The 22,092-nt window shown below is 41.3% G+C and overlaps 1 protein-coding gene across 10 annotated transcripts in view; it reads right to left on the bottom strand.

Moving 5' to 3' along the window:
• The window catches only part of TJP1 (tight junction protein 1), a 730,896-nt gene that overhangs the window by 294,310 nt on the left and 414,494 nt on the right, over nt 1–22,092 (bottom strand). The window lies entirely within an intron of this gene.

Raw genomic sequence — 22,092 nt, 5'->3', positions numbered from 1 at the left:
TTCAACAAAGCTAAATGGCCTTGACATTACAACTTAATGGTATTTGTAAAAATGTTTAATTAACCTTTTTTCAGTTGTGGACTGGCTAATTGTTGCCAGGGGCAAACATAGTAGTGAGGCCCTTTTCAGCACAGCTCCAGCATGTCTATAGCTGATTCCTGAAAGGATAGTCATCGCTATGACTATTTTTTAGGAATTATACATAGGTGTTGCTGCTCATTTTTGGAAATCCTGAGGGGATCCATAAAGCTGGCCATCATTTGGCAAAATGAGAGCGATTCAGGAGCATTTGCCCCTCTTCTTCATGCCAGGGGTGTACATACCATTTAAGCAGATTGTACTGCTGAACATAGGGCCTTTGGGACTTAGGGGTCCAAATATACTAGAAATGCATGTTGGGACCCCATCCTGCTATCATGCAGACCTTGAGGCTTCTTACTAATGCAGGTGTAAAGCATTTTCCGTGATACCCTAACTGTATTTCTGGCAGTGAGTATCTTCTGCTTGAATAGTTCTGAGGCATGCAAAATGTTTTCCCTATTTCTCTTAACACCATTTGGCATGGAATTGAAGGGGCTATTAATTATCTAACCTAACTACATATGTACTTACACTACACTTGAAACCCAGGACCTTTTCTCCCTAACTCCCCTTGAGTCTTGGAGCATAACCCTTGTTTTGATGGTGTCTCAGTTTTTCACAATGTACCTTTTAGCATTTGTAGTACATTAATGTATTCTGCATGGGGGTTGATTTACTAAAACTGAACAGTGCAAAATCTGGTGCAGGTGTGCACTATAGCCAAACTCAGCTTTTTCAATTAAGCTTTGACAAAAAAAAAAATCTGGAAGTCGATTGGTTTCTATGCAGACCTGCACCAGATTTTACACTCTCCGGTTTTACTAAATCAACCCCATTGTTTTTTTATTCTCAGGGAACTTTCAATAGGTAGTAACTTTGGATTTGGATAAATATATCTTTATTTTTAATTGGGAATAAACAAGAAGAGATTGCAATTTATCCCTACATTTAAGTAATTTGGGCACCCTCATATATTTATCACAAAATATAATCAACAAACTCTGCTGATTAAAATTATATCACATTAGTGTGACTTTTATGTAACCTAGCAGAATAGTAAAGCTGAAAGTGAAAATGTGTGTTCTAGTTTAGGAGAGCTTTATTCCCCTATTGCTGCTACATTGCAATGTGTGCAAGGTAAAAAAATGGTTTGTGTAAAGTGGTGATATAACATTAACATAAGATCAACTTGGCTTAGCAAGAGCACAAATTAGCTTGACAGCGACTTTCACAGGTTTGCAATTGTTGAAAATGCAAGTGACTTTGTGATAACTTACACAAGTATTTGACACGTGTGTTGTAATTGCAAATGTCATCCAGATCATCCAACATCATTGTTAGGACCTTGGGATAGATTTGGGGAAAATGTTATATATATATATATATATAATTTTTTTTCTGTTCCTTACACTTTTTTTTACCTTCAAAGAGTAATTTACTTGTTGGCTGCAAGGAGACACTGGACAGAGCTGCAACAGATCTGTGCCAGCCTCTGTACTAAGGGGAAGTGCCCTGGCGTCACTTCTGACGTCCTTACACTTCCAATATAAACACAATGCAGAAACACTGTGCTTACCCTGCTCTGCTACAAGCACTCCTATGGATACTCAAGAGTTGAACATCGGCTTTGACCCACATGAGCTGTTGATTCCCAGGGCTAGGACAAATAGCCACTGTCCCAGCTCCATGTTAAAATGGGTAATCGCAAAGGCTATTCTTCATCTGCATCTATATATCTGTCTAGTTATCTAACTATGTGTCTGCCTATCCATGCACAGTCAGTAAGTGTTTGCAAGACAAATTGTTCTTGCACAACTGCCCTTGAGCGATGTTTTCCTCCACCACTTTTTGCTATCACCTCCCCTGCTTCGTACTTACCATTTATATATTGCTTTTTCTTTATATGTGGTTTGGCATAAGATTTTAGCATAGCCCAGCAAGTGAAAAGATACTGTAACGCAGCAAAGCAATAAATAAGTTGTCCATTTGCAGTACAGGGAAGTATGATCGGCATAGACAGGTTTTCAGAGCAGAAAGAAGTGTTTTAATCAGGGTTCATAAAGTATTATATAGCGCCAGTTTTACTACTCAGCTGTTTTTGGATGGCTGATTTAATTCTCAGCTGTGCATTAAAAATACACATTGGGAAAGTGTACTCCACTTTTATTGACACAGTGCCGTTCATTAAAAAGATGAAGTTTACATTAGCAATACAGTAGCGTGGGGCGATGGTGTCCTCTTCTTGGCTGTGATTAACACAGTGATAGAGTGAGCTGTGGATTAAATCTGTTTCAATTAGCAGTTCTGCTGCTCACTCATTTTGCTTATACCCTGTAATAAAAAGGCCAGCTAACAAATTTATTGAAGACTCTTATGTGATATCTTCACATGAGCCAGCAAGATAATGGAAATGAATATGAAACAAGTTGCTTGAAAATTGCAGACTTGCACTTACACTACCCTATTACTTCTTAAGGGAGATATCTTTACTGTTTAACTGCAACTTTTTTTTTTGTATTTGTGGCAGACTGACAATTATGAACGTTCCAACCATTTCCATCTACTGGTTATAACAGGTCTGTCTTTTCCATGAAGAAGATTTCTTGGCTGTCCATTCTTGTGATTTACACTGTTTTGCTAGGCAGATGGCACCACTGTTCCTTGACTTAGCTTCAAGCATGCTCAATAGACAATGGGGTTGATTTAGAACTAAAGAATGTTCATTTTGATAAGAAAAAAAGGCGTAGCTAAGGGAAGATAAAATAAAAGTGATTGTAAGCTCAGAAGGTTTTTTCTCTTAATGCATTCTAGGCAGCCCCCCCAATACTTACCTGAGCCCCATCTCTATCCAGGGATGTCCACGAATGCCTTGGCCATCTGGGACTCTCCCTCTTGATTGGCTGAGACACTGGCTCCCGCTGCTGTCAATCAAACTCAGTTAACTAATCAGGAGAGTGAGGGGGGCAGGGCCAAACCACAGCTTCCTGTCTGAATGGATACAGGGAGCTGCAGCTCGGTTCAGGTGCCACCATAGCAAGTTGCTTGCTGTGGGGGAGCTCAACAGGAGGGAGGGGCCAGGAGATCTAGCCAGGGACCCAAGAAGAGGAGGATCTGGGCTGCTCTGTGTAAAACCACTGCACAGAGCAGGTAAGTATAACATGTTTGTTATTTTAATAGAAAAAAAATGAGACTTTACAATCACTTTAATTTTGGCTACCCAAACTGGGGCAAGACAAAATAAAGATTTTAGCTTGCATGTGATATTATGACTGAAATCAACACAGCTTTACCTAATCCACTAAGGTAAGTAAACATTAACTTTGGAAAGTTAACATTTTCTATTGACAGACAGTGTGTAAGTGGCCACTGGTGCTCCTGTTGGCTTTGGTTTGTGGTACAGTGGTTGCAGGACATAGTTCAGTGATAGAAATGAAGGAAGATCCATCATTATCATTTTTTTACAGTTATGTCTCCGATTAAACAAAGTACATGCAGTACTTTGTCCCATGTTTCTAAGTGATTCCTAATTATAGTTATGAGGCCTGATCTGACCACCTCTCCTCCTGCTATGGCCTATCCGACAACAACTATGAAGGAGACAGCTGATTCATAGCTTTTTTAGCCTCCCAATGCTGCTTACTGCGATAGCCAGCTATAAATGAGAGTGGTGGCTAGCTTTTGTTATCACGTGAGTGTTTGTATTGGTCCAGCAGTGCACCAACACCTTTGCAGCCATTGTGCTATTGCTGGGTGTTTGGTGTGCTCCTGTACCTTTAAGGAGGGGTGGGCTCCCCTCCAGCCACCTGCTCTCATTTATCTATTAAATGCATGTGCCTCCACTGTGGGGACACTCATACTTTAGTGTTAGGACCACAGATACAAGGGTGTCGTGACGCGGCTCTGTGGCTCACGCATGCGTTTGCAAATGCGTGCGGACCAAACCCCTTTTTTAACGCTTACTGTTAGATAGGTCAATTTGGTTGTCTGCAAGCTGGTGGTAAGTAGACTTTGGCTTTTTCCTGGGCATTCCCCAGACACTTGTTGATTCATAGCTGCAGCTTGTTTCAGCTGTGAACACTTCCATAGGCAAGGAATAGCAAGAGAAAAGCAGAGGCTAACACTTCCCCCTTCCCTCTTCATTCCTCTTGCTGTTGCTTGTCTGTGCAAAGTGTTCACAGCTTTGAATCAGCCATTATCTTCACAGCTGTTGTCGAATTGGCTGTGACAAGAGGGGAGGGCAGGTAGGACCTCATAACTAGGGTAAAAAAATCACTTAGAAACATGGGTACTAAACATAGATCTTCTTTAAGGCTTCAATTGAATGCATTCACGTGTAATCAGGAGGCTCCCATTTCTCCCAGAAGAGAAATGTTTAATCACCTCCTACTCCTCTGAGTCCTGTAAATAGGACAAAATGTGAGGGGAAACCACCTCATTGCATTTCCCATAGTAAGGTGGGGACAGTTAAAATCTTTTTTAGGATATTATTGTTGCCTATGCTTTCCTGTCCCAGTGCTTCACATCACCTTAATTTCTTGTCCTGGCGTCAAAAGGAGAAGTGAGTGGAAATTTCCCCTGTGGAGTCAAAGGCAACAATAGAACCTTACATAGGTTCTAACCATTCCTCACTCTGTTGAGAACTAAAAAAAAAAAACTTTGACTGGACTCGAATTTCCTAACATGTCAGACCCTATGTTTTTTCTTTTAACAGAAATCTGGCAAAATAATTTTCCACGACTTGAACTTTTTAAAGCCAAGTACATTTTTAAATAAAACCTTTGTGTTTTCATTACATACCTACATACATAGAGTTTAACCTTTTCCCACTTTGACCAAGTGGAATCATTACTGAGGCTATTTGCTTCTCTATGCAATTCAGGTGGGTCAGGGCTGGTGGGAGGGGCCAGAAGGTTTCTGTATATAGCTTCTTAAAAACACTACAGCACCTTGCCTCATTACTGCTTTCAAGATCCCTCAGCCCTAATGGAAGCAGTGGGTTGGATTTTTGGAGGAGTTATCAAAATGTCTTCATGAATGGCTGCCAGTCTGGTGCTGTTGGCAATCCTAGACAGGATGCTTTTGCATGAATATCATCTTTGGTAAGGGCCACATGTGATACTGAGTCTCCATGAATAAAATAACTAAAATCTAATCTAAAATGGAAAGGATTGCCCAGACTGCTTTCCTCCTACTTAGGCTGGTGGAGGGTCCCACTAGAGTAGTGACCTCCACATCATCTGGTGGGGTGGACACGTTCCTGTTGGGTTCAGGTTGGAAAAAAGCAAGGAGTTCTCAGTGGCTACTCCCAAACTGACACTTCAACCAAAATAATGATCTCTCTAACACATGTATGCATTGTGTTTTAATGTGTGTACGAAAATCCACGTTCCACAGAGTTTTACCTGATGATCTCCCAATATCTGTATCAGATTTCAGTCCCCAAATTGCATTTATTGACCCCTTCTTTTCCTTCTAAACTGTTTTATGTATCTACTTGAAACTTCTCAAATAAAGAATTAAAAATAAGGGCTGGCTAGACACAGTAAGACTTGGGAAGAAATGTCTAGATCAGTGGCCTCCAAACTGCAGGCTGCAGTCCAGATGTGCCTCTTTGCTAGCCTTTATCCAGCCCTTGGGGCATTTCTCCTTTCACTAATACGCCCACTGACCACCAAGCCTGACGCATTGTTTATTCTCACTGAATATGGGATATTTTTTACCTACACTGACCACAATCTGCCCCCCCTAAAATCTGAAGGACAGTAAACTGGCTCCTTGCAAGGAAAGTTTGGGGATCCATGGGCTAGATGATGCTGGATGACCTTCAGCCAAGAAATGAGGAATGCTCTACCTGCTTATCTGCAACTTCTAATGCACACTGATGCCCTGTACACACGATAGAATTCACCGACAACAAATGTTCGATGTGAGCTTGTTGTCAGAAAGTCCAACCGCCAACAAATGTTTGAGAGCAGGTTCTCAAATTTTCCGACAACAAGACTTGTTGTCGGAAAATCTGATCGTGTGTACACAATTCAGACGCACAGAAGTTCACGCATGCTAGGAATCAAGCAGAAGAGCCACGATGGCTATTGAACTTAATTTTTCTCGGCTCATCGTACGTCTTGTACGTCACCGCGTTCTTGACGTTTGGAATTTCCGACAACATTTGTGTGGCCGTATGTATGCAAGACAAGTTTGAGCCAACATCCTTCGGAAAAAAATCCACGGTTTTGTTGGAAAATCCTATAGTGTGTACATAGCCTAAGAGATGCTTACAGTGCACAGTGAAATTAGAGTATGTGATTTTAGTACAAGAGAGGAGCCTGTACAACTTGCAAGATTGATGGTAAGGCTGGAGTTCAGTTTTAAGGACACAATGTGATGGCCAGCCTATAAAGATAATATATTTCATATAATTTTACTGAAGATATTTTTAGTAATAATTAACAAGTGTGATAACATTAGTGACCAGCAGGGAGTGGGAGCAACTAAATTATAGGTATTCAAGAATGCACCAGATTAGCAAGTGACTAGGACCTTATAACTTGCTTACATAATAAACAGTATATGAATGCAAGAAAAAATCAATGCTAATTACTGTACTGGCATACAGTTTTTTCTTAAAGTTTTTATGAATCACCATGCATCTTCTGTATCTGGTTTTTTACAGCATATGTGTACAGATGTGCAGTAAAGTGATTGTCTTCTCTTATTTAACATGCTACTGCAAAATCTGGAAATGCATTCTGTGTTTGGCGACTTTTTGTAAAAATATCAAATCATTATAATAACACTTGAATACCTCTTAAAGGATTGGCTTAAAAAATGTAACATTCTAAAAGGAGTGTTCTCTGATGGGAGGATGAAGAAAAACAACGAAGTCTAATGTGTTTTACGTGTGCAAACATAATCTTGTTCTATGAAGGATGAGTCTCTATTATCCAAGCTGAGATCATTTTACCATCACTGTGCAAAGTCATCACATTTTTTTCTTTCTTTCAAACTAACCTTTTAGGCCAAACTTAGTATCACATATGGATTCAATTAAACAGTCGTGGTGGCCTATACCTATTCATGGAGAGTTTTGGATTGATTTTGGTATGTCTCACTTACCAAAGGCAAACGTTCTGTCTGTAATATTTACAAAAGAACAGAGTGGGATTTTCCATTACATTTTCACTTAAGCAATATATGGACCAAAATGGCTTATTCAGTAAGGAACTAGAAAGAGCAAAGGATAATTAATGTACAATGTACTATATAAACCACCCAGATATCAGTTGTCTGTAGCAAATGATAATGAGCAATATACTATACACAACACCTAGATATTGGTTGTCTAGTTGTCAGGTGGTGCATCAAAGCTGAATTTTAATTAGTCTGTGTACTGCATATCGAAAATTGGCTTTTTTAAATGTTACTAAACCCACAACGGTAATATCAGTCTGTATATACAGTAAAGCATGCTTGTTATACTCACTGTGGAACCTAAGAGGTTACTCCTCCGCATTGTGTAAAAAGGCTGTTTGATCCTGTCTTCTCTGATCCTCCCCTACTTCCACAGTCCCCATTCTATCTCCTGAAAGTACAGAACCTTGGGGGCACTCTACACATGCTCAGTTTGGTGTGCGTGGCTAGAGAGTTTTTTTTTCTTGGGAGGGTGCATGTGATCAGCACAGGGCCAATCAACACTGTCCAGACAGAGGGTCAGGGGTCCTGCAGCCTCATAGGACAGTCAGAGTAGAATGAAAACACCTCCCACAAGCTTTAACTAGACACTGATGGAAGTCACAAAACTGCTACATACTGCTGATGAGAAATAGTATTTAGCAGTTTATATTTACTAAAATGATTTTATTTCCATGTTCTGTGTACTGTGGGATATCAGATATAGTGAATGAAGGATCCTGAGTTTAGTAACACTTTAATAAGCACAAATTAATGATGTAAATTAGAAGAAAGATATGATAGTGTTACCTTTATTTTCTAGCCTGCAGAGGAACAAAGATACTTGTAATGTATATGTGTTGCAATTGGCTACTGTACAGTATAAAGTAGTTCAACTCTCTTTAGCCAATTAAGCCTTTTCTATCCTATCAGGATCAGCTTTTAAGGCCAAACTCCAGCTTTACATTCAGTCTTGCACAGTTGTACAGGCTCCTATCCTGTACCGAAAGTACTTACTCTTACTACAGAATCATTTAGTCTTTTTCTCCCCAGCCTGACTGTCCCTGGTGTCCCCCCATCATTCATTTAGTTTAATTGTTTCAATCATGGAGGCTTAGCATCACACATGGACATTATCTGGGTGTTCTGCATGCAAATACAGCCTGCTCAGGAAGGTCCGCTCCTCCATACTGACATTCACTCTATAGCAGGCATTTTGATATTTGCTAAACCCCCCCTAAGTGCCAAAGGCTACTTGTATCAGGGTAGAGGGCACTTGAGAGGAGTCCTGAGTCAGGGTTCTCTGATGTTTCGTGAAGCTATGTACAGCACCTCTCCAGACCCCTCCCACTAACCATGATCTGCCCACATTTCATAGAAATGACCCAGTGACAATGACTAAAATAAAGTACTGTATGTAATGCAAACTGAAAGGTTTCATTTACAATTAAATTCTTCACTAGTGAAGTAATCCTAGGTTCACAAAATAGACATCAACTAATTTCAGACATCATAACAAAGCTTCCAGTGAAAGGTAATGCACATTTATCACATGTCATAATTTGGATATATTGTGAAAGATAAAACACTTGTGAAAAGATTGCTCATTCAAAAAGATACAAAAAAGTCAGCTTTTGCTATATATTTTTGGCGATAGTCAACCAAGAAAGATCATTGAATGACCTTTCTTTGATAATCAGGTGTCAGTGGCAGAGTTCTTCAGACTAGCTTATATCAATGGCCAACCATTTAAGTCTGATGGGTCTAATGGGTGGCGTGGTAGGAAGTAATGTGACTTTGGATTGTCTTTTGCTTACCACAAGGCACTGGTCTCTAACTTCTCCATCTACTCTATAGCCAGGGCATTGGTCACCTGATTAAAGAGTTGCATCTCAATATTACTTTTTATGCAAGCCTTAGTTAAAACAGTCTTTCAGCTCCTGATGTCCCCACCCCACTGCCTCATTTTTCTGATGCTGCACTCGGGAAGGGTTAGGATGGATTTATTACAGAACAACTGTGCTATAGGAAGAGACATCCTTTTACCTCCCTGGCAGTATGATTATGTCAGATTTTTGAAGCTTCAAGCGGTACAATGTTTTACATGGAAATTTGGCGTTTTATATTGTAGGCCTGTAATTCTTAGAAATAACTCACTTAAATCTGTCCAAACCAGAGTCTAGTAGACATCCCGGGTATGATAAAGTTTGAAACACGAAATCATAAATTATAATAAAATAAATAATTATAAAAATAATAATAATAATAATACATTTTATTCAATAATTTAATCAAATCAAAAACACTGAAATTTGCTCAGGTGCAGAATTGTCGATGTTGTCACTTTCAGTGTTTGATGACGAATTTCCCCACAAATCACTATCGCTCAATTCTGCAAGTGATTCTAATTTATTATCGCAGTTTTATAGCTGGTCTAAAACCGCTTTTTGATGTAAAGGGACACTTTTTGGTTGCCATGGACAATCTCAAGTTTCCAGGCAGAAAGAACAGTATATATAATATGAAAGTGCATGCAGGGCACTGGACAAAGCACTAGGGACATAAGGGATGTGAAATGATTTGATACAGTAATGTAATCTTACAGATTACAGTGTATTGTATATGTTATGTATTTTTCACTTTTTTAAATTTGCCGCCGGGCTCTTCCCCCGTGCGTCACAGCACTTGCAGAGAACAGAGCCCGGCACAGTGATGAATCAAGCGGAGTACACAGCCCGCAGACACAGCAGGGGAACATCGCGGGATCCTGGGGACAATGTAAGTAACTTTACCAGGATACTACAATGCAATCCCGAGTGTGGCTCGGGGTTTGCCACTTTTGGTAATGAAAATTCACCTCGAGCCACACTCGGAAATACCGCCAGGGAGGTTAAAGTAAACCAGTCATGAGAGAAACACAGGGGGTGGCATTGGTGACCTCCTTGTGGAACGACTACTTTATTGACTGTTACACGGACACACTACAGTTAAAGTAATATTAAATCCTTCTTCCTCCAGTTGCCCCCGTAGAAAGCCATGTGCTATGGGGGCACTCACGCTGGTGCTCTCCTCATCCGGGCTGTGTGCATCCATTTACACAAACAGTGGCAGTAAGCCATTCCCATGTCCCCTCCTCACAGGGGTTGACTGACAGCAGTAGGAGCCCATGGCTACATGGAATAGATGGGACTCTCTGCCTCTCAGTTGTGCTGGAGGTGTGGACTGGCCTTGGTCACCCTTTCCCATATTTGGTAGAACTGTTCATTAATAAAATCTTTGCGGATAGAGAGCGTTATATCGAAGAGATTAATAATGTAATAACAAAAATCACTACCGTGTCACTTTCGACAGAACAGAAATGGTGTTCCTTTACTATTTCACAATACACCCATGTCTGTTCCAGATATAAAAAATGAATGATCCCTCATCTCCTAAAGGCAGCTATGAGTCTGATCCCGATGTATTGGAAGTCCTCTAGATCACTATCAGCAGCCAAATAAATATTATAAGTACACAAAGTACATCATTATTATTCCAAAGAAGGCTGACTATGAAATTTATTATAAAGACTCAGATTCCTGTAGATCACATCTGGAGACAGTATCAGGTCTTATTCTACAGAAAAATGTGTTCTATCATACACCTTCAGAAATAACTATGAGCCACACCACTTTACATGGGGCCAACATGACTGGTGACCCAGGACCTTAACCAGTTGATGGTACTGCTTCCTACTAAACTAAGTACTCACTGATTACTTACTTTACCTTAAGCCTGGTACACACTACCAGTTTTTTTTTTTGTTCAACCCCAAAAAAAACTGACAGTTCTGGTCAGAGCCGCTGTACTAAGGATCCGACATTAGTACAGCGATCTCCCCCGCTGAGCTGTTGTGTTCTGACAGGGGGAACTGCCAAACGTCTGTCTCCCAACATTCGGCTCGTGTGTACGGGGCTTTACCTCTAATTTCTACCCATTCTGTTCCTAGATTTCAGTGCATATGGGCAGGAACTTAATTTTGAATGTAGATTCTTATTGTTATACATGGTTTTGTTATAAAACTGTACGTACTTGTCAATAGAAATATTTGTTATGTATTTGTTTCATCTGTATTATCCACCTTTGTTTGTACACCTCATTTTGGATAAAACATTGAAGCTGATTTTCTTAAGGATTGGAAACGTTCACCCTTCAATTATCCAATCATCTGAAAAGAAAACCGCTCTTTACTTATCTCATCTTTGCATGATTGGATAATTGAAGTTAATATTCACACACTTTATTGTGCCAGCATTCTCAAATCGTTTAGTAAATCAGCTTAATTGGCTCTATAATAAACAATAATAATAATAGCCTCCGGAACTCCTGTCTTAATATTATTGTGTAGTGTATCTTACTTGGCATTTCATATTTAACTTATGTTCCTTAAAATGCATCATAATCTAGGAGCTGTGTGTGAAATGTCCACAAAAAATGACTGTTTGCCTCTTGAACAATAACACTTTATTTGGCTTATCTTTAATCTTAATATATTAGAACATTTAACAGCATTCAGTGTTGTTTGATTTTTTGTATATAATTAATGCCAAAATACAAAGTTAAAGCAGATGGGTGCTGTGAATTCAGGCTAGTCTACTGTGTTCATTAACCATGTAAGCCAATGGTTCCTGTGTGAGAACAACTTCTTGGCTTCCCAATTCAATGATTGCCCAAGTTTGATCCTGTGGATACATAGATAGATAGATACATAAATAGAGTGATAGAGTGGTGGTGATAACCTGAACTCTCTCATTATCCACAATACGCATTTGGGGACAGTCATTGCACCCTCTACTTCCAGTCCAATCGGAAACTGGAAAAATAAGCATGCATGTCTCAGTGCCATCGGACAGAAAGTGAATATGTTGATCAATGTCTGACATTATTTGCATTTTACAAACCAAAAGAATGGTTAGGGATCAGTGGCGGCTGGTGCTAAATATATCTGTGACAGATGGGAAGTCGGCGGTCACCGCCAGCAACCCCCCTCCCCCACGCATGAGACGGACGGCAGACGGGAAAGCGGCACTCGCTGCAAGCAAACCCCCGCCCTCCTAGCGTTAGTAGAACTGGTCTTACATTAGGAGGCAGGGGGAAGAAAGAGCCAGGCCGTTGCTTCTCCTCCCAGCTGAACAGGAAGTGTGTCCTGAGACCCGATTGGCCAGGGAGTCCTAAGACTCCCTGGCCAATCGGGTCTTAGGATAGGACCCGCTTCTTGATTAGCCAGGAGGAGAATCAGGAAGACAATAGCGAATATTAATTTGCTATTGTCACGCAAATGGGTGGACTCGGGGCGCAGAGCACTGCGCCCTGAACCCACCCTTTTTTGAAGCCAATTAGAGCCTCAGGCTCTAATCATGTACTTAAAAAAAAAAGAAAACCCCCGTTGGAATCAATGCATTCGGCGTCCTGCATGTAGATTAGGGGCTGGGTGCACGGATTAGGGGGGCGGCGCCCCTGCGCCCCATATGGACGTGCCACCACTGTTAGGTATAGATAATCATAAAGGAAGCATCTTACATTTTGACAACAGTAGGGGATCCCAGCACCCATCTGACTCACATCTAGTATAGGTGGTCAGTAGGAGGAGAAATAATACCCTATCAGTGGGAGGAATAGTGACCATCATTGGTGTCAGTGGAAGGAATAGCACTCCATCATTGGTGTCGTAGGAAGTAAAAGCACCCCATTGATAGTGTCAGTAGGAGGAATTGTATCTCACTGCTGGTGTCAACAGGAGGAATAATGCCCTATCATTGATATCAGTGGGAGGAATAATGCCCTATCATTGATATCAGTGGGAGGAATAATGCCCTATCATTGATATCAGTGGGAGGAATAATGTCCTATCATTGATATCAGTGGGAGGAATAATGCCCTATCATTGATATCAGTGGGAGGAATAATGCCCTATCATTGATATCAGTGGGAGGAATAATGCCCTATCATTGATATCAGTGGGAGGAATAATGCCCTATCATTGATATCAGTGGGAGGAATAATGCCCTATCATTGATATCAGTGGGAGGAATAATGCCCTATCATTGATATAAGTGGGAGGAATAATGCCCTATCATATGCTGTAAGTGGGAACAATATTACCTCATTGTTGGTGTCAGTGAGAAGAAAAGTGCCCATTATTGTTGTCCATGGGAGGAATAGTGTTCTATCATTGGTATCAGTGGGAGAAATGCCAACCCACTGTTGGTTTCATGGGGAGCAATAGTGCCTTACATCATTGGAAGGAACAGTGACTTATATCATTGGGAGGAACAATGTCTGAAAGGCAGATAAAAGGAAACAAAGAGCCACAGTCCTAAGCCACTGATTAATATGATTGAAATTACTAGTGGGGATCTCGAATCCAAACACTGCCAACTCTCACCTGAAGCTTCTGAGAAAAATAACTTGATGGCAGATCCCATTTAAGGACCAGTTAATACAAAACAAAGAAGTTATTAATTATTCGAAATTACATTATAATGTAGTGAAGTCCATTTGTTTAGCTAGAACTAACCCCTAACCCCCAGAAAGCCTTTTACCATGACAAGATGTGAACTATTTTATAAATAATGCTTACTCGGTTCACTTGTTCCTACAAGATAGACTTTTCATGCATTCTTGTATTTCTTATGTCTACTCACTTCCTTGCAGCCCCATGCATACAGGTCTACCATTTACATGCTTTCTATCACTCAGAAATGTTTGTATCCATTAGGAATTTATATTACTTCCTTCATCACTACGACATCAATTCCAGTGGATGATGAAAGGCTCTGTTCTAATCCCCTCCATATTAACATCAGAATCGTAGTTATGAATTACCCAGCGTTTTCTATGTCATGTTTATAGTACACTTTCATATATCAAGGGAAGTTTGGGCCTACCAGCTCTGCAGTGTGTATAATTCTGAAATAAATGAACTCTCAAGGAAATTCATTTAAATCCTTTCAGTCATTACTCACATTTTTATTAATATTAAATGATTCATTTTTCATCAGAATTCACGCGGAATTGCTACAGCCTTTTTTTGTTTTGTCAGTTCTCTATTTTCATGCCTTATAGTTTTGAGAGCTGAATCACTTTGCAGGATTTCTATCTAGCATTAAAATGACATGACTAATGGCTTACTCATTAAAATGCATTGCTAATTAAGCATAAGAATAAAAAAGCCTTAATGGGAATATACCTCCACCCATAAATAGATTTATAAAACAGGCAGAATTAGTGACCAATTAGATGTTAAAGTAGAACTAAAGGCAACATTTTTTTTAGTTTTGGAAAGAGTAGAGAGGGATTAGAACCCTTGTCAGGTTTTTACTGCTGTCTGTAAGGAGATTCACCCTCACTGTTTGTCTTGTTTACTGTTATCATGATGAGCGAGAGTGAAAAAAAAAACCCAAGTTTTGGGTTGTTATCAGAACAGGAATATACGGGTAGCCTTCTGATAGGGACACTAGTTCTGGAGAGCCTGGTGATAACCAGGGATTTTGTCACTTCCTGTTTTGGTTATGACAGGTGAAGTGAAAGAAAATCTCCCCAATAGGACACAGATGGCAAAAAATACAATTGACAGGAGTTATAATCCTTCATTACTCTCTCCAAAATGAAAAAAATAAAATAAAGTAAAATAAAGTAAATCAAAGCCTTGTTTCTTCATTTAGTTGTAATGACAATAATCTAGTATTATAGTTGCTTTTAATGACTTGTGTCAAAATGCACTATAAAGTAAACATATCGTGGTCAGAAAAATAGAAGGCCATTTTCTGTAGAAGAAGTGGGCCTATTCGTGACATCTGCATACTTGAAACTACATGTACAGAGATAACAGCAGCTCTCATTCTATAATTGCTGTGCAGTAAAAGATTACTAAGAATAGGTTCAAAGTGACACCTAACTTACCTTTCATAGTTACATGGTTAGTCAGGTTGAAAAAAGATAAGAAAAGTCTATCTAGTTCAATCTAACAAAAAAAAAATGAAAAAAAAAAAACATCTATATAAAGAATTCTATACCCACAGTTGATCCAGAGGAAGGCAAAAAAACCTATAAAGCATGGCGCAGCTTGCTCCAGCTGGGGGAAAAAATTATATTCTGATCCTCTAAAAGCAATCAGATACTCCCTTGATAATGCATAATCGTCATTGACAGCGGGGCAGATTTTAAGATAATCAACACTGTAGAGGTAATGAATGACAAACAAAGGAATACAAAACACCGTAAAATATTAAAGTGTTACTAAACCCAGGACCCTGCATTCACTATATCTTGTCTCCCACAGTACACAGAACATGGGAATGCAATTATTTTAGTAAATATAAACTGCTAAATACCTTTTCTCATCAGACATATATCAGGCAGGGCTTTTTTTCTCAGAAAATAGGTGCAGGAACTCCCTGCTCCTGAGTCACCCTTCGTCTCTGCCCCCTACCTACCTCTGAGCACTGTCTCTTGGCTCCAACCCCTACCCACTTCCCAAAATCATCCCTTTTAGAGAATACAAAAGCCAGTATCATTTTGTGCTACTAAGTAATTTGTATGGAATTTGATAGACCCCACCCCGGCAACAGTAGACCCTCCAGCAACAATAGATACCCCACACAACAACAGACCTTCCCCCCAGCAACAATGGGCCCTTCCGCAACAAAACACCACCCCAGCAACAATAGACACCACCAGCAACAGCAGATCCTCCAGCAGCCAGCAACAGTAGACCTCTCCCTCAATAGTAGATCTTTCCCAGCAACAGTAGACCTCTCCCTCAATAGTAGATCTTTCCCAGCAACAGTAGACCCCCTGCCAGCAACAATAGACCTGCCCAATAACAATAGACCCCCACACAAAAATAGACTCCCAACAATGACAGCAGATCCCAAGCAGCCAGCATCAATAGACCCTCCAGCACACCCCAGCAATCCTTGCCAAAAAATAAATTTTGTTGAGGAGGTGCCAGAACTGCGTTCCTGCTGAAAAAAGCCCTGATATCAGGTATATAGCAGTCTTGTGACTTCTATAAGTGTTTGGTTAAAGCTTGTAGGAGGAGTTTTCATTCTCCCCTGATTGTCCTATGAGGATGCAGGATCCATGACCCTCTGTCTAGACAGTGCTGATTGGCCCTGTGCTGATCACATACACTCTCCCAGAGAAAAAAAAACTCTCTAGCAATACACACCAAACTGAGCGTGTGCAGCTTGTCCCCTAGCTTCTATACTATCAGAAGTTGGATTAGGGACTGTGGAAGAAGGGGAGGATCAGAGAAAACAGGATCAAACAGCCTTTTTACCCAATGCAGAGGATTAACCCCTTAGGATTCACAGTGAGTCTATCAAGCATGCTTTACTGCATATACAGACTGATTTTACTGTTGTGGGTTCAGTAACACATTAAAGGAGAAGTATGGGGTATATGCAAAATACATGCTCACTTCTATGCTGCAGCCCAAGAATTGAGCAATCACAAGATCACTGATCGCTCAGTTCTCGGTCTGCTTAGAGCGATGAGTGGTAACTCTCAGTCACTGCTCTCCACTCTGCTGCTGCATTGCTCATTGGAGGGGGTAGGCACAACTGGCTGCACTGAGAGCTGGAGCCAGCTGTCAATCAACAGCCAGGTGGATCCTGACAATATTACAGTGGTCAATAGCCCACTATGAGCTGACTATGGGTCGCAGGAGAGAAAAAGTAAGTGCACTCCTGTGACCCACAAGAGAAATATGGCCAAAAAGCATTGGCCATACATCTCTTCTAATTGCATTTACAAAATCCCAAACTTCACTGCCACTGTGGACATCTCTATATTATCTGTCACAAGCACAATTGCTTTATTGCTGCATAGAAATAAATTATTTATTCATGTTGTTATTTCTGCTTTCTTAATGGTCCTTCCACGTGAGCATTCAGTCTGGATCTTTTCTATCAGTTTTTCAGATGGAACCAGACTGATGTAGGTCTATGGGTAAGCTAATGTAAACAGATGTATGTTTATGTCTGCAGAGAAAGGTTTGCGTCCTTTTCTGTTTTTTGCAGGCATGAATGAAGAAATAGGCTTTCCAGGCATTCGTCCATGAATGTATACAGCCTTAAACATTGATATCGGTGCCCCATTTAGCTGCAACAGCTGTCAGTCTTCCATGGAGTTTGACAGCCTGCCAAAGGTGAGGCTGAATGGGACACCTGTGCCCTCAACCCACAGCTAAGCTCCAGTGCCCCAGGCGGGGGGAGGGGGGGCTAAATGCCCAGTCTGCATGGGTCCTTAACAAGAAATATTTTTCTTGCGTGAAAAAGTTAAAATGTAGACGGAACTGATGTAAACTGACGACATTCCTTTGTGTCTGCAAAACGGAAAAGGATGCTAATCTTTTCTGTTTTTTTTTCTGTGGACATGAACAGACTCGGATGTAATTGGATGCAAAGGGACTTTTAACATCCGCCCGCCCATAGAGAAACATTGTGATTCAGTCTCGATCCATATAAACAAACTGTCAGACAGATCCACACTGAACGCTCATGGGAAAGGACCCTTAGGTTGGAGGTCCATCCCCAAACTGTTACCACAAATTTGGGAGCATGAAATTGTCCAAAATGTCTTGGTATGCTGACGCCTTAAGAGTTCCCTTCACTGGAACTAGCCAACCCCTGAAAAACAACCCTCCACCAACACTCTCCCCCCTCCACCAAATGATTTGGACCAGTGCACAAAGCAAAGTCCATAAAGACATGGATGAGCGAGTTTGGAGTGGAGGAACTTGACTGGAGTCCTGACCTCAACCCAATAGAGCACCTTTGGGATGAATTAGAGTGGAGACTGCGAGCCAGGCCTTCTTGTTCAACTTCAGTGCCTGAGCTCACAAATGTGCTTCTGGAAGAATGGCCAAACATTGCCATAGACACACTCCAAAACCTTGTGGAAAGCCTTCCCAGACGAGTTGAAGCTGTTATAGCTGCAAAGGATGGGCCAACTCAATATTGAACCCTACGGACTGGGATGCCCTTTAAAGTTCATGTGTGTGCATGGGCGTAGCATAAGGGGTTGCAGGGGTCACAATCGCAACCCCACCCCTAGCTCCAGGGGGCACCTGCAGCCTCCCTGTCATATTATCATATCCACCACAAAGTCCAGCTCCGATCTGCCCTAGGGCCCCACAGCCATGCTCCAGTACTGGGCTTCCACTTTGCCTTCCACAGTCCAGACCCCTCTGTTCTCATTGGCTGGGGAGATGCTATGAGCCATTTCCTGAATGGAGAGGAGCATGGGGTGAGAACAGCCCAGGATGGGGACGTGTCTGTGCTGTGTGCTGGCCACATGGAATTGTAACTAAGCTCAGCAAGTTAAGAGGAGGAGAGTGCCGTCCTGTAGCCACAATGGGACCGATATTACTGACGAGGTAAGACACTGCTCAGTGTCTTCTAGTCACTAGCTGGGATTCTCTGTACCCTCCCCCCACCCGGGGATGTTCGCTTACCCCACTTCCCTGAGAACTGGGGAAAAAACACGCACCTCCGGAAGGTGACCTTCCCCCAACACCTCCCAACACTGACAGAGAAACTTTCAGAAATTGCTAAAACAAATCCATTAACACCTCCTGAGGGGCTGCAGGCTCCAGATTTTATGTCACATGGTTTTGCCACCCCAGATCTAAGTTGTGCCCCCCCAAGTCCCCTGACCACCCCCTCCGCCCTGCATGCTATGCCCGCTGCTGAGCTTCTTTGCCAGTACAGCACTGTATACTGCTCCTCCTCCGCAGGGATGAAATTACATTCATTTACAACACAGCCAGTCAGCCATGATCTGAATAGGGTGTATTTGCCTACTTCAACTACACTGCCGTTCCGACCAGGGGATTTCACAGATCAGAACGGCAACATAAAAGCTAGATGCACCCTGTGAAGGCTAATAGACTGTGTGTAAAGGGATGTGATTTCAGCCCTGTGTATTGGGGGGGGGGGTTGGTGTTTACAGTGCTGGAATGGGAAAGGAGCTCTGTCAAATGACTTGCCCTGGTCCCTGTCCTCTGATTCTCCAGCAGTAATTTTTATCCTCTGATTCTCCAGGGGTGAACCCTGTCCTTTAATATAAGGAGGAATTCTGGAAACTCTAAACTCTTAAGCCATTTTGAGTATCTTGGCATGCGGTGGGTGTATCTGCACACGCGGTGGAAGAGGTGGGCGGTAGTGGGGGGGCCCAGGTCAACTTTTGCACCGCCTCTGTGTGTGTGTAAAGGCAGGCGTCCCGATACTTTTGGCAATATAGTGTGCATACTTACACTGGTTCCAAGCTTGATCAATATAGCTATGGAAAAATTGCAATACCTATTCTTCAGCTTTAATAGCACAGATCAAACTGCAGTCAATGTGTGCAATGTGCAGTAATCCATAGCAACCAGATTTCAGTCCACTATAGCTGGTGATAACTGATTCATGGTTGAATGTCATGTGTGTAAGCCTACAGCAATTTTGATGGCATTAGTAGAGGCTTGTGTAAAATGTTTCTACATTAGGTAGGTTGCAGCAAAACCAATATTCATTACCGTCTATAAAAGAATTGACCTGACACAAGTATACTTTTTGCTCGGACCAGCTCTTCAAAACATTACATGATTGTGTGGCTGCTAAGCAACTATCACTGCTACAAAGCAGGCTTTATAGCTTTTTCCTGGACAGATGGGTGAAGTTTTCAGGACGTCTTATGTTATCTTTTCTATTTCAAGAAGTATTGGGTCCTTGGCCTATTGTTAGCAGCACACACAAGAAGTGAGACATGCTGAGAGTTTGGCAACATAATATCATGCCCATTTTATCACTCACTGATGAAGTTTAGTTTTTGCTGGCATGGATGCATGTAGGGAATGAAAACAGATACACAGAATACCAGGTTTATGAACCAGAATTAACTTAAGATGGTTTAGGCAACAGGAAGAAGTGGCTTGAACATTACAGAACAAGTCTATTAGTTTGTAAGCTCTTCTGAGCAGGGCCCTCTTAATCCTTGTATTTTATTGTATTGTAACTGTATTGTCTCTCTTTTATATTGTAAAGTGCTGCGTACGCTGTTAGCACTATATAAATCCGGTAAAATAATAATAACAAAGTCAGTTGAATAATTATTACTAGCTATTCGTCACAAACTAAGTGTCCAGCCCAAACTTAAGTTTAGACCAGACATCCGCTTTTGAGGCTGACATTTGGTAGCTCGAACCTTCAGCTCCCTCCACATATTTTCTATGGGATTAAGGTTTGGAGACTGGCTAGGCCTATCCAGGACCTTAATTTGCTTTTTCTTGAGCCACTCCTTTGTTGCCTTGGCTGTGTGTTTTGGGTCATTGTCATGCTAGAATGCCCATCCACAACCCATTTTCAATGCCTGGTTGAGGGAAGGAGTTTCTCACCCAAGATTTCACATGGCCCCATCCATTGTCCCTTTCATGCTGCAAAGTTGTTCTGTCTCCTTAGCAGAAAAACACCCCCCAAAGCATAATGTTTCCACCTCCATGTTTGAGGGTGGGGAAGGTGTTCTTGGGGTCATAGGCAGCATTCCTCCTCCAAACACGGCAAGTTGAGTTGATGCCAAAGAGCTTGATTTTGGTCTCATCTGACCACAACACTTTCACCCAGTTCTTCTCTGCATCATTCAGATGTTCATTAGCAAACTTCAGACGGGCCTGTACATGTGCTTTCTTGAGCAGGGGGACCTTGCGGGAGCTGCAGGATTTCAGTTCCCACCTCCATGTTTGAGGGTGGGGATGGTGTTCTTGGGGTCATAGGCAGCATTCCTCCTCCTCCAAACACGGTAAGTTGATTTGATGCCAAAGAGCTCGATTTTGGTCTCATCTGACCACAACACTTTCACCCAGTTCTCATCTGACTCATTCAGATGTTCATTCGCAAACTTCAGACGGGCCTGTAGATGTGCTTCCTTAAGCAGGGGGACCTTGCGGGCACTGCAGGATTTCAGTCCTTCACGGCGTAGTGTGTTACCAATTGTTTTCTTGGTGACTTGAGAAATTGACAAGATTCTCGTTTGTAGTTTTGGGCTGATTCCTCATCGCTCTCATTATCATTGAAACTTCATGAGGTGAGCTCTTGCATGGAGCCCCAGACCGAGGGAGATTGACAGTTATTTGGCGTTTCTTCCATTTGCGAATGATCACACCAACTGTTGTCACCCTCTCACCAAGCTTCTTGCCGATTGTCTTGTAGCCCACTCCAGCCTTAGTAGGTCTATAATCTTGTCCCTGATATCCTTGGACAGCTCTTTGGTCTTGGCCATGGTGGAGAGATTGAAATCTGATTGATTGATTGCTTCTGTGGACAGCCTTCTTTTATACAGGTAACCAGCTAAGATTAGGAGAACTTCTTTTAAAAGAGTGCTCCTAATCTCAGCTCGTTACCTGTATAGAAGACACCTGGAAGCCAGAAATCTTGCTGATTGATAGGGGATCAAATTTTTATTTCACTCATTAAAATGCAAATCAATTTATAACTTTTCTGAAATGCATTTTTCTGGATATTTTTGTTGTTATTCTGTCTGTTAAAATAAACCTACCATTAAAATTATAAACTGATCATTTCTTTGTCAGTGGGAAAACGTACAATATCAGCAGGGGATCAAATACTTTTTTCCCTCACTGTATAGTTTCCTTTTATAAGCAGAACTAAGCAGATGTAATATGGCCACAAATGTTACATAAAAGATAAAAGTTGTAAAAAATGTAGGTCTTTATTCCCAGTTTTTTTGAATTGATAAAAAAAAGTCAGTTACGCGGCTTGTGGTGAATCAGTTTCTTATTGCTGGGTTTAGTATCCA

This window comes from Aquarana catesbeiana, linkage group LG03 (assembly GCF_042186555.1).
Source record: "Aquarana catesbeiana isolate 2022-GZ linkage group LG03, ASM4218655v1, whole genome shotgun sequence".
Taxonomy (NCBI): domain Eukaryota; kingdom Metazoa; phylum Chordata; class Amphibia; order Anura; family Ranidae; genus Aquarana; species Aquarana catesbeiana.
This window is presented reverse-complemented; position numbering and strand designations above follow the sequence as displayed.